The sequence below is a fragment of the Nesoenas mayeri genome, assembly GCF_963082525.1.
Source record: "Nesoenas mayeri genome assembly, chromosome: 6".
NCBI lineage: Eukaryota > Metazoa > Chordata > Aves > Columbiformes > Columbidae > Nesoenas > Nesoenas mayeri.
In genome coordinates this window covers 16425914-16442806 of record NC_137545.1, presented here as the reverse complement: position 1 = coordinate 16442806, position 16893 = coordinate 16425914, and the positions used below count along the sequence as shown (strand labels likewise).

At 44.4% G+C, this 16893-nt stretch overlaps 1 protein-coding gene across 1 annotated transcript in view; it reads right to left on the bottom strand.

The window, feature by feature from the left end:
- TMEFF2 (transmembrane protein with EGF like and two follistatin like domains 2) overlaps positions 1-16893 on the bottom strand; it is a gene marked incomplete at both ends in the record, with an annotated part of 125578 nt that overhangs the window by 32085 nt on the left and 76600 nt on the right. The gene's annotated exons all lie outside the window — the stretch shown is intronic.

Here is a 16893-nt window from a genome sequence, read left to right as displayed (position 1 = left end):
CCTCACCTCACCCTACTGAGATAAAACCACCTGCCAAGACTGAGGCTGGCACCAGCAATGTGACTGTGCCAGGGTGGTGGCATCTCCCCCAGCTCCTGGACACCATGGGACAACTCAGTATTGAAACCAGGGGAACGCTCATTTTAGGAGTGCCTTTGAGCACAAACACTTTTTGCAACATTTGAACCAAAAAACCTGACTCAGGTGTCACCCAGGAAGATGAGTGCCCACACCTGACCCAGTGACATCGGGGGACAAGGGTCTCATGGCCAGGAGCTGAGCATGAGCGGGGCGGCAGTGGTCCTGTACCTGGGGAACTCCTGGGCACCTCCAGAGCCACAACGACTGGGCTCAAGAGCTCCTGGGCTGCCCTGAGACATGAACTGAAGCACAGTGGGAGATTCACTTCCAAAGTCTGGTCTGAATCTGAATTAACACTCTAATGTGGACACATCTTGATCCCAAAAAGCCTCACCATTGCTTAGAAGATGGAGAAACCTAATTACTTTCACCAACAGCAGGCTGCAGCCTTTCTTTCTTCAGGTTTCTCCTATTTTATGATCATCAGTGATGTCAAACAGCCTTGAGCATTGGCAAGGGAAAGGCAGGCTAATCTTCCGTCCCCCTGACTGTGCCATCTGACAGCAATGTTCACATCAACACCGATGTGATTCTGCTCGGGGACAAAGCCAGAGGTCTAACCTGGCAGCTGCTTCAGCTCTTCCGAGCACGTAATTGTGCCCATGCTGTTTTCTAAACTGTTTCTGGCTCCTCCTGACATTTAAGGCGAAGCAACGCGAGTGATGCTCTATCTCCAGCCCATTGGTTGTGCTGAACCTCCCAGCGCCAACCCTGCAGCCCTCCCCATTGGAAAGTCAAGGAATGGAAATGTCAGGCTCCAGCCTCGCTGCTTGATTTAGGAAAGTGCTTAAAAATCAGTTCACCTCCCATTCACAGCAGAAATCTGGACACCTTCGAGTACTAGAAGTGTGGAGGGATCCATGCAAGAGAAAATTGTTGGTGAAAAGAGGGAGAACAAGGGGGGTCAGATTTCTCCATCATGCCCTTTGGCCTCTGGCCTCCACAACATGCCCATGGTCATGAAAATCATTGGAAACAGTACTCATCTTCTTTTAGACTTTCTTTACACTGGATAGGTCTATTTTCCCCAAATGCTCACAAAATACAGAAAACTTCAGCTGAAGAAGAGGCCAGCAGTGAAAAGCTGTGGTTATAAATTAAATTACATGATTTCATAACTAGTGGAAGAAAAGAGTCTGGCTCCCTGTGTAACAATTTCCTCACACTGATGAACATACAGAATATAAGAAAAAAAAATCCAGGCAATTTCCTAAGAACCTCCTTATCAGCGGAATAAGAATGTTCTGCTCCACCGAAATATTAACCATCGTCATTTCTTCCCACAGCCATTTCCAGCTTCCCACCTTAGTCAAACTCACTTCATCAAGAAACATTTACTGCTCAAGTAATAGCAATTCTTTCCACGTAGCTCCACCATTTGCATTTCAGATGGGACACAATCAGCCATATGCTCCTTTTTTTTTTGGTAATAAACCAGCTCAGAAACAGCTTCACTTCTCTACATTTTGCTACAAAAAATGAGTGTAGGTTAATACACATTATGTCTCAAGTCGAGAGAAAATTAAGTCAATAAGAAAATCAAAAGCAAAGGGTGCTCTTTAGGGGAAATCTAGGCAACTTTGGATGCAATCTCAAAAATGCCTAGGGGATGAAGGAACCTATGCTCAGAGTTAGGCACTTAAGAGACATATTTTTAAAGGTGTTTAGATGTTTAAAGATGCATGCAAACACTTTGTGTGGGATTTCTGAAATCTCAGAGACCTGTCTCCCACTGATTTCAAAGACCATTTCAGAGCCCATTAGGCATTTATTTGCATCTTTTGATATCTTCCAAAAAAACAAAGTTCCAAAATTACTTTTCTGACCTCCTTCAGTAAAAGTAAGGAGAGAACCAAGATTTTTTTACCAACTAAAACCTTAATTGTGAGACCAGCCTTTCTTTCCAGGGAAGATCTCTGTTTTCAGAGATTAAGAGGATGCACCATGAACCATGCGCTACTTGTGCTGATCTTAGATGTTTGATGTACGAGGGAGAGCAGAAAGGGACAACCTGGAGATGACACTATATATGCTCAAGTCTTACAGGATCTTGCATGTGAAGACTGATTTCCAGGGCTGACTAAATAGATGGTGGAAAAACACAACACAAAACTTGCCACCCCAATCTCCTTGCTGCAAGGATCTGTGCATCATCCATCCCTCACTCAGTTTTTGGCTGAGAGCTTCTAGCTTGCATCTGCAGTTTCTTACCATTCTTGCATTTCTATACTTAAATTCTGCTTTAAGGCTGCACAATTAAGTCCACATCAAATATATGCCAGGAAATGCGAAAGGTGGGATTGCATCAGGAAGATTAATGTGCCTGTGTTGCTGACTCTGTTTAACTTACAGCATTCGTCTTATCAGAGAAAACGACAGTATATTCAAACATTTTTTTTTAAATTAGAGGAACACGCAGACTGCCATTTCAGACAAGCCCCCAAAGTCCAGAAGAGTAAAATACAGAGAAAGAGGTGGGGCATTTACTCTAAACATGCATGTCCAGGCTCACACGGCCACAGAGCACACATCATCTTTACACAGCATCCACCAGCGATGTAATAAATACAAAAAAATGAATGGCACTTAGCCCATTTGATTGAATCAAATCCCGTAGCCATAGGCAAAGGCGCCTTCACTTCTTGTAGCATTATAAAACACAGAAGCAGGACTGTGTCCTGTTAAACAAACGGAACCAAAGTGTGATGTCCCCACCTCTCCCTCGGGACAGACATTAGGAGAGAGTCCTGATGGTGTTCAAGATTTCAGATCCTGTGGGACACAGGAATCCTCTATCCCAAAGAAAGCCCTGTCTCAATACTTTTCATCCCCAGAAATCCTGTCCTGCTCCCAGCAAGCACCCACACTTCCCCTCTCCCGTTCAACCTGCAACCTGGCACCTTGTCCTTCTTTCACATGTGACAAAATCAGAGCTGCCTCATCTCTTTGATTGGTGACTGTACCAGTCCCAGGGCCCCCCACGTCCTCCCCTGCCTGCATGGGGCTGTAAACATACATCCTGCTGCCAACCTGAAGCTTTCCAGCCCCTCAGCCACTTCAGCACGCCTCTAAGGCCCCATCAACATGGGTTTATGAAAGACAGATCCTGTTTGACCAACCTGATCTTCTGTGACAAGGTGACCCAACCAGTAGAAGCAGGAAAGGCTGTGGATGTTGTGTACTTAGACTTCAGTAAAACTTTTGGCACCGTATCCCAAAGCATTCTCCTGGAGAAGCTGCAGCTCATGGCCTGGATGGGTGCACTCTGTGATGGATAAGAACTGGCTGGAGGGCCAGGCCCAAAGAGTTGTGGTGAACAGAGCCAAATCCAGAGTTGGCAACTGATCACAAGTGGTGTTCCCTTGGGCTCAGTATTGGAGCCAGTTCTGTTTAATCTCTTTATCAATGATCTCGATGAGGGGATTGAGTGCACCTTCAGTAAGTTTGCAGATGACACAGAATTGGGTGGGAGTGTTGATCTGCTGGAGGGTAGGATGGTCATACAGAGGGATCTACACCAGCTGGATCATTGGGCTGAGGCCAATTGTATGAGGTTTAACAAGGCCAAGTGCCAGGTCCTTGGGTCACAATAATCCCAGGCAGCCCTATGGGCTCAGGGAAGAGTGGCTGGAAAGCTGCTGGGCAGAGGGGGATCTGCGGGTGTGGATTGACAGCGGCTGAATATGAGCCAGCAGTGTGCCCAGGTGGCCAAAAAGGCCAACAGCATCCTGGCTTGTATCAGGAATAGTGTGGCCAGCAGGAATAGAGAAGTGATCGTGCCACTGTACTTGGCACTGGTGAGGTCCCACCTTGAATCCTGTGTTCAGTTTTGGGCCCCTCATCATAAGAAGGGCATTGAAATACTGGAGAGAGTGCAGAGGAGGTGACAAAGCTGGTGAGGGGCCTGGAGCACAAGTGTGATGGGGAGCAGCTGAGGGTACTGGGGGTTCAGCCTGGAGAAGAGGAGTCTGAGAGGAGACCTTATCGCTGCCTACAACTACCTGAAAGGAGGTTGTAGCATGGAGAGGGCTGGTCTCTTCTCCCAAGTAGCAAGTGACAGGACAAGAGGAAACGGCCTCAAGTTGCATCAGGAAAGGTTCAGATTGGATATCAGGAAAAAATTCTTCAGAGAGGGGGTTGTGAAGCACTGGAACAGGCTGCCCAGGGCAGTGGTGGAGTCACCATCCCTGGAGGTGTTTAAAAGGCATTTAGCCGAGGTTCTTAGAGAAAGGGTTTAGTGCTAGAGTTAGGTTAGGTTATGGTTGGACTCAATGATCCTGAAGGTCTCTTCCAACTGAAATGATTCTATGATTCTAATTTTAAGCAATTAGATCCTTTGACAATTTTATCACCCTGGCTATGACTTCTGATTATAGTTATATCAATAAATCTATTTGGTTTCTGTGTGCCTAAGTGTAGCGCTGAAGAAAGCTTGGCAATAGAAAGGCTGACTGAGCTTTCCTTAGGCTCAAGAAGCTTTGAGAAGGTCAATGAGGTCTCCTAGGGGGTCACAGGATGAAACTGGACCCAAGACTATACACAAAATACATGTGACTCTTGCAGTCAGAAAATCAGCTTTAAAAGCATCTGTGAGGAAGGAGTGCTCCTAAGATGTCAGCCAATACCCCACAAGTCCCCTGAGAAAGTAAGAAATACTGAATGCTATCCCACAGGCCCATCACATCTTTCAAGCAACGGGCTTATATATTAAATGACTAAAATTTGTGCTGTCACTGTAAACAATCGTTAAACAAGGCTCACTTTCTTATGTCTGTTCTTCCAGGTCTCTGATGAATTCCACTTCTTTTATATGCTTTATTTTATTCCATTTGATTTCATAGGATGAAAATCTTGGAGGAGCTAAACATTGAGCAATCCACTTAGTCATTTTGGTGATCACAAAAGTAAAAAAAAAAAAAAAAAAAAGTCCAAACAAACTACAAAGACAACAGGCAAACCTGGGCACCTCCTTGGGGGATTTTGGGCTATCTCCCCCAACTGCATCCTGTAGCATAGCTTGGTGGCATTGCTGGACCCTCTGATGTCAAGGCAGAACGGGAAGGTCTCTGAAGACAGAGGGGATCACAGAATCATGGAATAATTTGGGTCAGAAGGGACCTTCAAAGCTCATCCAGTGCCACCCCTGCCATAAGCAGGGACATCTGCACCCAGCTCAGGTTGCTCAGAGCCCCGTCCAGCCTGGCCTGGGATGTCTCCAGGGATGAGGCATCCGCCACCTCTCTGGGCAACCTCAGCTAATGTTTTACCACCCTCACGGTAAAAAAATTCTTTCTCACGCTGGAGAAGACAAGAGAGTGAGGGCTGGCAGAGCTGAACTTAGCCTGGAGCAGGTAAGATGCTGATGGGCACTTAGTCCTGACTTGTGGGGTGCAAGTCGCAGCACTTCTGCCTCGGAGCTTCTGTCAAGGTAGTAACTGTGATAAATGTTCCTAAACAAGCACAGGGGAACACATGTGAATTTTGGGAGTGGTTGTCACTATTCCATCCACATAACGTGTTTCTCCTCTTCCCAGGGAAAAGGGCTAAGAGCGTAGAAGAAGACCAGTGGTTATTTCCCACACAGATCTTCACTATGGAAAAAAACCACTGCCCAGACCTCAGCGAGGTCTGCGCCCCAGCAGCGATGGAAATGTGTTGCACCAGGCTGCTTGGCCAAGCTGGAGCAGCCAACTTGGCTTTCTGTTCAATCAGACTCTGTAAAAATTAACGGGGTCAATAAACCAGGCACGGGTGAGTACATCGGTGAGCACACAGGCTCCTAACTCCCCACTCTTCTGCAAATAACATATGGTATTATTTTCCGGGCACAGAGAGTTTCTTTGCCTGAAGAGAGTATGACGCCAAAGAGGATCCATAGCCATGAAGGACTGTCGCTGGAGGGAGGAACAGCATTTTAAGGAGGTATCTCAATAAAATGAGGAAATGGTTCTTTGCCCATGAAGTGTAGGGAAATACTATAATTATATTTCCTTAGTTCATGAATAAAGTATAATCATTAGTGACACAGCGATGATAAAAAGAACCCTATTCCATGCTTTATCTCTACTCCTAAGATAACTATACAGTCTTTGTTTTTAGCAATGTACTACTGAAAAACAATTTTTAAAAAAAGACTATGCAATATCTGCGTTTAGCGAGGTTTCATATGTAGTTGTGTTGGGAAAGAAAGAGGATAAATGAGACAAGGCTTCTAAAAGAGCGGTTTTACTGGGAACAGATGCTGGCACATTTTTGTCAGAGCGGGATGGCAATGGCAGTTCTTCCCTATTTAACATCTTTTAATTAGCCTTCTGCAGTTTGGAAACCTGAGAGCATTGTTGGTACTACCTCTGTTTATTAAAGATTCATATTCAGACTTTGCCGGCCATGGGTCATTTGCTTTTTGGAACCAGAGCAACAGAAAATTGCGTCTGAGATATCTGCAAAAAAATACTTAATGAAATGACTAACGTCTTCAGCCAAGTGTCTAGTTGATTACAGGGTCCAAACAGCAGAACAGCAATAAATCTGCCACAAAGAGAATTGTCAGTCAAGAAAAAAGGGCATAAAACCAAACAGACAGGGAAGCGAGAGCTAAAAATGTGAAAATGCAAATCTAGTGTTATTTTTACTAGTCAGAGCTCCGATATTTGAGCACATATGGTAATTTGGTCAAGTGTAAGATCCCACCATGTCTCAGTGAGCACTATTTTACAGAAAAGCAATGCTCCATTCTGCAATCATTTTAAACACATTGTATATTTTCTCCAGGCAGAAATAAAAAAAGCAAGGAAAAAACGAAACAACATTTTGCAGCATTAAAAAAAAAAAGCCCAAAGCCTTCTCTTTTGCCATGAAACAGCATAAAAATAAAAATATGGTTGTTGTACATTTATGATATTTCCACCAGAGACATGTCTCATCTTCCTCTGTTCTGACTAGGCAACAATTATCAGAAACTCAGAATTTCTGGTTGTATGTCGGTATGGTCCTCTCCAAGCCCTCTGCCCCTCTCGGTAGGCCAATAAATGCCCATTTTAAGCTAACCTGGCAGTATCTGCCTGCATAAAGAGCCCGGCAATTGGTCCCAAGTGCCTTCTGTATCATTTGGATTCCTGCAAGGTTTTTCTTTCTGGTGCACAGGGCTTCTTTGTTGACATTACCAGCAGGTGAGTGGAAATAAAGCCAGGCTTAACATTGCATCTCAGCATTTGAAATCATAGCATGGTTCAGCTGCGTGTCGGGAGGCGTTCATTTACCCCAGCAGCTTTGGGAATGTTTAAGATGTCTCAACACAAGGCCATGCAGAGACACTTGAACTAGCTCTAAGCTGGGACTGGCAAGGTTAAGCAGACTGGGCAGACCTGTACTCGTACACCTCCAGGAGCTCAGTGATTCCGTTTGTGTGCTGCTTTATCGCCTTGCATTAAATAAAATACACTGGTTGCTGCAAGGGGCTTGCACGCATCCCTGTTTTGACATCAGTCTTAACAAGACCACATAAAAACCAACTTACTTCCCCGGTCCTCAGCCTACTTATAAATACACCGTGAAGCTTTACAATCATCTCAATCAGCCCTATAGCAGCAATAACCTGGTGCTATGATACGCATTTTACAGAGGTAAATTTAAGTGCAAAGTCCTGCCACCCTCAATAAAGATCCACCACAGATTTTTCTGTAGCTTGGCCAAGCCCAGGCACCCTGTGTTGGTCTCTTGAGCACAGCACCGAAAGATGCCTCCAGCCAGGAGACACAACTGCCTGGCTTCACTGCGTGGTTTTGCATACAGCTGAACAACATATGCATTTAATAGTATATACAAAATATATTCACAGTGCACACAGGCACACAGTATTTTACGCTTTCTATGAAACATACCCCGCGACCTGCCTGTGCTTGCCAGGAGATTGAAATCCTATCACCGCACTCTTAAAAACATCATTAAGAGGCTTAAAGAATAGAGACGCTGTGTGTCTCCTTCAAAACAAACTTTCCTGTAGTTTTGAGGCTGATGCAGAACTTCAGCTGCAGTGCAGAACAATACACAATACATATTTTATAATGGCAGCGCAAAAATAGCATGCGATATTTCTTTGCTGGGTCTGCTAGTGCTTCTCTTCTGCTTTAAGATCACAAGAGAAGAAAAAGCATAGCTTATTCTGAGTGCCTCCCATTCATTTTTATTTATTTATTTATCTAATTTATTTTTCCTTTTTGTCCTTTGCAGCCCAACTTCTGCATTAAGGGCTTTAGCACATCTACTTTTCACAGTGGCTTCCCTGGGATATTTTACCTATTTCAACTGTGCAAATGTTTATCTTCACCAGGAGTAAAAGGAGAATAAAAGCTTGATACCCTCAGGGTGACGCAACGTTTCTGCCTGGCATTTCAATAGCATCCTGTTATTCAAACAATTAGAAATCACAGAGACCATGCACAGAATTATCTGCATGCTGCATAGAGATATTTATTATTATGTAGTGCATAATGAAAATGATTTGAAGGACCCCAAAGCATCATAACAGAAGGAAGCGCTGAATAATCAAGTGACTTTTTTTTTTTTTTTTTGGACTACAAGAGACCAAAATACTGTTTACTGGACATATGTCAAGTTAAAATGCACTAAAGTGGTGAATATATTTATTACTGCCCTTCCTCGCATACCAAATGCAACAATCTGGGAGACTAGCTAGAGCGCAGAGCCAACAGCTAGGGCAATTGCTGGGCACCAAGGCTTAAAAATACGGATTTTTCAGATTTTTCAGAGCACATTTGTTAGGATGGCTCATGGAGGTTATGTCAAAAGCGTTTGCAGCTGTGAGGAGAGCTGCCCAGGCACTGGATCCTTCCCAGAGCTGGAGCAGTGCGGTGAGGTGCTGGTCCCATGCTCCACCAGTTTTCAAGGCTTTGCCTTCTTTTTCTTTTTTTTTTTTTTTTCCCTCAAAATTTCTTTACTAAGTTTCTGACCAAAAACATCACAAACTTCACCTTTGCTTCCTTCTTATAATTCAAAGCACCAATTATAATACAACCTTCATCTGGCTTCCTGATGCCTCTAGTGCCCTCAACCACACATTGAACTGGATGCTAACACCTTTAGGGCAAAACACACATCTCATTTTTTAAAAAATATAATTCCTATTTAAAAGGAACTAAACTGTGTAAAGCAGTCTTTACTAGACTGGATGCTTTAAACCCAAACAGAGAAACTAGAGGATCACAAGGCTGATGACAGGGTTTGAGGAGCGATGGAAAAATCCTCGTGCTACCTGTGTGACTTACAGAAGAAAATTCTAATTCTGTTCACAAGCCAATTCAAGTGTCTGCAGGTATCTAATGTGTGAAGTTTATTTAAAGCACATAGAATAAAATAAATGCCTTTTTATGGTTTGCCTACACTCGGTGTCCTTCACGTCTCTGTAGTCTGTGCTAAAACAAAGCTTTGCTGACTGTTTCCTTCTGTAAACATTTCAGGCTGTCCTTCACGAACACTTTATCACTGTGTGCCTCAGCCTGCTGATACTGTTCACTCCTATCTTGAAGGCAGCAGAATAAGGAGAATTGTTCCCCTGCATCCCAGCATTTCACCAGTGGGAATATTGCAGTTGGTCGGAACCACAGGACACCATCTAGGTGCAGGTCCAAGTGCAGACCTTCCCACCCAGGAAGGCTCAGTCTGCTCACAAAGAATTGTGGCAGTGACTGGGACGAATGACAAATGTCTGGTAATGCCTTTGTTACCAACACTAGAATCATGGAATCACTTCGGTTGGAAGACATCCTCAAGATCGAGTCCAAATGTTAACACTAAACCATGTCCCTAAGAACATCATTTATAAGTCTTTTAAACCCCTCCAGGGATGGTGACTCCACCACTCCCCTGGGCAGCCTGTTCCAATGCCTGACAACCCTTTCTGGGAAGAAATCTTTCCTCATATCCAGTCTAAAACCATGCAGCATGTGAGATATCTATTGTCAGTGGGGAAGGCAAGGCTTAGGAGTGACTTTCCTTAAACCAGTGAGAAGAAAACCATGGTAAAATAATTCTTCCTTGTAAAGACTCCCTCCACTCATACAAAATCAGACTCCTTCTCACTAGAAGATGCTCTATGTCCTCAAACACCTCCATCTCCCTCCGCTTCTGAGGAGACACGCCTGAGGCAGCACCATCTGAATGGGCTGTGTGTGCCAGGCTGCCCTGCTCAGTAAGATGCCATAAATTACAAAACTAAATCTAGGCTAGCTGTTTAACGAAATTTGAGGAGGATACTCTTCCAGGCTTTCCTTCAGGCATTGCTTCCACCTCCTGCACAGACAGAAATAAGGCGAGATAACGTCACATCATCTTGCACAGTGGTGAGATGAGATCTTAGCCCGTGAGTATGAGCCTGGGACCTGAGCAAACTGCTGCATGTGCAAGAAGGAGAGAGCAGTAGGGACCCTTTTTTTCCTCAGAGCACTCAGGTCTGTAGATGAAAGTTCCTGTACAAAACTAGGTATTTTTACTGGCTGAGGATGCTGCCTCATGCTGACCACAGTGGCTTTTGGGAGCAAGCCCCGAGGGAAAGTACTGCTGCCAGGGAAAGGAAGATGAACAGATGAATGAAATGTGTAATCTCAAGGACACATCCTTGCCAGCAAGCTAACAAGATGGTCATAAACCACTGGTCCAGGCTGCCCAGAGAGGTGGTGGCTGCCCCATCCCTGGAGACATCCCAGGTCAGGCTGGACGGGGCTCTGAGCAACCTGATCTGGGTGAAGATGTCCCTGCTCATGGCAGAGGTGGCACTGGATGAGCTCTGAAGGTCCTTCCAACTCAAACTGTTCTGTGATTCTGTGATTCTACAGATCTGGGGCAGGGATCAGTGGATGCAGCTCCCCAAAGGGACGTGCCACAAGCACTGCACCCTGGGGACAGGCGTGCCCAAGAGCACCCCTGCTCCTCCACAGGGGAGAGCTTCATTACAAAATGGGCTGCAATTAAGTCTGTATGCCTGGGCACATTTCACACGGGCTTTCAGCTGTGACTTGCAGGTGGGAAAGGACCAGAGCAAGAAAGGGGGACACCGTGGGGAGAGGACACCTGCAACCTCGCAGGGGCTGAGACAGCCGAGGTCAGCCCTGCGCCTCAATTCCTACTGTGTTTTTCTCGGGTTTGTATTTAATGCGTGGGATATATTTTTAATGGATTTGGTATGTGAACAAATTGTGTCCTTGATGTTCCAACATGGTTGTGTGAAGGAGCCTCCGACCTTCGGCAATGGATGCAGTTTTAATTTAATAGTTAACATAAAGTGGGATGGAAGAGATGAAGCATTCTATTAAGACATTTGATAATAAATTGGAAAGTGCTCTCCCAGTGCTTTACATAGTTATTCTCTCTGCTGATCTACTTAGCCAACACATGTAATTCTGAGCTACAAAGTTGCATTCCTGCTTTCATAAACATACTTACATAAAATTCAGTAACAACACAGCCTATTTATTGCTAAAATGCTAGTAGGAAATTGGAAAAGGTATAAATACAATTCATTGCTGGTGATCTCCTGCCCCCTGAAGGCACTGTAAGGCTCCAAATCTTGCTCGGTTCACAGCATCATAAAACCCAAGCAATAAATGTCACTCCTTTCTTGATTGCGCATTAGGCCAATCGTCTTTTTATTGCGACTAAATAGGCCGTCATGAAGGCACTGCTTGGTTTACTGCTAAGGTATGACTTTGGCTAAACGGGGGGCCATGGAGGGAGGAAAGCTTATTTTTAAATAACGGAAAAGAGGAAAGAAAACTGAAAGAAAAGGTCCAAAAGCGTTTTGCCCTCCAAGGTCTCTGCACTCGCTCTTTCATGCTGTAATGCCCTGATATACGCAGACGATTATGTGTCAATGCACATTAATATTTGATGTGCGTTGTCATATTATCCCTTACGTGCACTCATACAGCCTGGAGAGCCCAGGCTCTCCCAGCCATGGGGATACACAGCCCAGCAGTGGCTTTGCCACCTTGCAAAACCAAAAAGGATCCTTTTGTGTTCCTCCCATGGCACATCAGGAGCCAGGAATGATCTTTACAACACCTCATGTTACAGCAAGAGCACAAATCAGACTGCCAAAGCCATCCCTTCAAATGCAAATAAAGGTGTGTGCGCTCGGAAGGCTGCTACATTTTCCTACCTAGGACTGAAAACTGCAAAACTGGATGCATAAAATGGTTGCTCTCTACCATGATGTCATGTGCATACATTGATCTGTGCATGGAAAATTGCTGGAAATAGAGAGGGATGCTGCTGGTGTCTCACACAATGCCCAGCCATGCACGTGTGCTCTCGGAACATGCACAGATTGGTGTTAGCACCGTCCACGGCCACGTCACCTCAATGCCAGCCTAGCTGCCACCCCAACACGTCCTCCAGCTGGCTCCCGCCTTATAAATACTGAATTCATCTGCTCTGCACTGGGAGGAACATTTCAGCCTCCGAACCAGGCACAGGCTGTCCACAAAACTCCTCAGGTCTGTCTCCAAAACCCCCTCCCCTCCTTCCTTTCCTGGTCCATCCCTCCAGCCTTCTCTGCCATGCACACCCATCTCTCTATGCCTCCTGGCCACACACCACATGCCAGACATAGGGGTTGGCATCTTGGCCATGGAAACCTAACAGGAAAATTTGGCTATTTTGCATCACGCCTTTTAAAATTATTGTTTTGTTTTGTTTTTCCCCAACTCCAGTGCTGACAGACTAATGTTAAGACAAGTGACAGCTCTACATGTCTGACAAGCCTTCCTCCCCTTAGATTTCAGAATAATTTGTGTCTTGCTCCTACAGAAGCACAGCACCAAGAAAAGAAAAGCCCCCCAAAATCTCAGAAGTTATTTTTGGCGTTTCACAAATTAATATTTCCTCTGAAGCAACTGAAGCAGTCCGTAAGCCAAATTCTGCTTTTATCATCACAATTTTGAAGTTATTCCTTTGCACTCTGTAAATGACGGTGCATTTACAATCTGACAGAGCCTGTTCTCTCGTTTGCCAGCAAAAAGCTCCACTGGCTACCGAGAAGCTACTCCACGGTTATGATAGCAGGAGAGAACTTTTGTTTCCTTGAAGTCAGTGGAATAAGTTTCACTGACTTCCATAAGCTGGAAGTTCACCTTCTGAAACTGAAAAGAAAATTTTGCTCAGCATCTGAAAAGAGGATCACGAGGAAAAAAGCCTGTAGGCTTTACGACTGTGTAGGGTATTATCCCCTGGACACACGGCGAGTTTTGCTGTAATTGCAAAAGATCTTTTTTTTATTACAAACCCAAACATTAGGGATTGCAGGTTTTGGATAAGAGATGTATGTGTCACATGGGGTCCCTCAAAGACCTCCTTGGGTGAGTGATACAAATGGAACACAATGTGCAGCTGCATTTGTCTGAGAACATTTAGAGATGTGAAATACAGTTTACATGACAGATTTCCTCGATGTATAGAGAAAATATAGCCAATTTCTTTGTGTAGGCTGAATTATTTACCAGAGTGTTCCAAAGTGTATTGGTAATAAAACACGATGAAGTATAAGTAAGTCCACACAATCTTGGCTTACGTTAAAACATTTTTTTTTTAGAATGTTATTAATAAAATAAATCCTGCAAATACGGAAAGGCAAGAGTTTGTCAAATGAACATAAGCCTCTGAAGGATTGAGCTGACTCAATGGATGAAAAGGTCAAATTCTCCAAACCACCATCCGAAGGGAGTTGAGAATCAGTCTCACTTTAACATTAAATAGGCTATTTTGGCACAGGATGAAGGATGCAAAGATGGTAAGGCCATTTTTTGAAACCTACCTGACTGGGAAAAATGGCTGTTTTTAACTAAAACCAAATAAAATATATGTAGAGCACAACAATTTCACCAGATGGCCAAACAAGCCATCATTTTTCCAAGCATTAACTTTCTAGCCAAGCACTTTCTAGTAGCACATTCAGTTTAGAAATACAATATGTGCTCATTCCTGCTTCATACTCCTCAAAAAGTCTGGATTATAAGTCGCTCATGCAGAAACATCCTCTGAACATAAAGCTAACTCCTTGTTCCTATCTCTTTCCTTGCTCTTTCTGCAGACTCGTTGCTGAGAAAGAGAAAAAACACATATTTTTGTCTCAATTTAATGTCTTTTAGAAGCCAGTGGGGATCTTTCTCTGGCCATGGTTGGGCATAAAGTCAGTTCTTCATCTGGACCAGTTTTAAGTTGAGTCCTATAATAGCTTAGTAGCTCATCAGTGAGAAACCCGATGGGAATTGTGGTGTTCATGCAGTGCTCACCTGGAGACCTTGTTTTCCAACTCTTAGATGATGTCTAGACAGTGGTTGCAAGTAAGCCTGAAGCTCTGACCTAAGCTGGAACTGCTTAAGCTTTCTTGTTTGTCCTGTGAACAACAAAACTTTGCTCCTTTTCCTGCTTTGGTGCCAGTTCACATGGCATTTCTTTCCAGAGCCCAAATGAAGGGCCATGTCCAGGTTTTCTATTCAGCTCTCATGCCCCAGACAGCAGATCTGGCTGACCAGCCTCCTGTGAAGGTCACCAACCTGGCCTTTCCTCTGAACAGGTTTAATAACTAAAATGTCATGTATGAACAGGTAGGTGTCATCTCACTTTTTCTAATGTTCCTGATGGTTTGCCTTTCATTGCAAATCCTTCCCTGACCAATTTCCAGTTCAAATCTTGTTGCTTGGGCCACATTTTTTACAGTGTTGCTGACTCTTAGCCCACTGCATAGAATCCCTACAGTTATCTCAATAAGGTGGCTCAATGGTTGCACTAGAAGTCAGCTGCTTTCATTTCAAAATCTTTTAACCACAGAACATGCACCAAATGAAATGTTTACAGTTAACTGGGCTAATTTCTGGGCAGGCACTGGAAAGTGTTCTGTTATTAGGCTGTGACTAAGATAAGCAGCACGGCTGTAGGAGGGTGTAAGCCACTTGTCCACTGTTATGCAAGGCAGAGATTTGGCCCTGCAGTTCCTTGACTTTCCTCTGCAATCCCATGCCTGAACTGTTATTAGACGTGACTACTAAGTTCCACGTGAAGATTTATGCAGCAGCAGCTTCACTTTGTGCCTTAGGTATGATCTCAAGTTAAGCAGAAATTTAAGTCTTTGCAGGGTTGCGTTTTTAAACTGTATGATTCCATTACTGTGTTTATTTGAACCACAAGTCCATGTGTTATATGTAGCCATGAAGGAAAATCTACTTTTTCTCTAAAAGGAAACAGCAATATATCTACCGTATAATGCACAGGACATTTCAGATGTTAAAACAGCTCATTGTTTCTGCATCTGGAACAAGTAGGTCACACATAGTTATTATATACATGGCTGAACACGAAGCAGCCAATACCCATGCAACGTGTGTGAGCTTTCAAACTACCTTTTAGTACTTCATCGTAGTAGAGCATCTTGTTTGCAGATGCTCTGTTTGAAAGCAACTGATTGAAGGGGGAAGGGACCCAAAGCTGACTGACCTAATTGCTGTGTGGATTGAGAAGCCTGCAAAATCATTACTTTCTTTTATATGTTTTCTTTCTATACCATAATAAAGATAAATATTGATTGCAAGAGCAATACTGATTGCAGGGGTTGCTGCTGATGGCAGCTGCATGATTTGCACAAATATCTCCCATGTACAGTGCCACTTATTTGCATGAGAATGCAGTTTCGCCATCCGAAAGTGTTGCAGACTGTTCACTTGCCTTATAGGAACATTTACCCCAAGCAGACATATCAGTGATTAGCAGGAATATATGAAATAAAGGACAGAAACTGTTCATCATCTTAACATGTTTTATGTGTCTGTGTGACTGTCTGCTCTGGGGATGTGGAGTTTATTGTCCCAGTCATGTGGAAAGAAGTGCAGGACACAAGGGACCTGCTGTATTTATGGCTCAATGTCACCACTTCACCTGGGAACACCACCCAGCTCCACAACAACAGAGCCCGGTGCTCATTCCTTCACCCACTGACCTACACACTGAATATGTTGAGATCCTTCATTCCAACCCAGATGTCTTCTTCCAAGCTCCCAGCTTTGGACCATCACAGAATGGTTGAGGTTGGAAGTGACCTCTGGAGATCATCCAGTCCAACCCACCTGCTAAAGCAGGTTAACCAAAGCAGATCACATAGGAAGGTGTCCAGGCAGGTCTTGAATGTCTCCAGAGGAGGAGACTCCACAACCTCTCTGGGCAGCCTGTTCCAGGGCTCTGGGACCCTCACAATTAAGAGGCTTCTCCTCATAATCATATCAGGGACACAGTGCCCCCATAGAATGGCTTCAGGATCTTCTCCTGAGCTGAACCTGCCCACCTGGGATCCATGTCCACTTGAGAGAAATGGAAAAGGTCACTCCAGCGTGAATCAGGTTCACAAGGAGGGAGGAAAGTTGCCTACCCACAAGCATGGTAACTACACCACAGCACAAACCCCTACGCCCAAACCAAGAAGGAGTCCTTGGGGTGTGTGGGACCCTGTTGTGGGATGCAACAGGGATATTTATGCCCCTTTTTATCACTGGTGCAAACTCTTGAGTGGCCCATTCCAGGTCAGGCACCTCCTGCCTCTCTCCTCCACCTGCAGCCTCCAGGAGGAAGGAAGAGGAAGGCAGAGGAACGATCTGAGGAGATGGCCTCCTCATCTTGTTCTGGGCAATCCTGCACTTTGAGACTGCTGCTGGCTGACCTGCTGATACTAAAATTCAAAGGCAAAGCATGCAT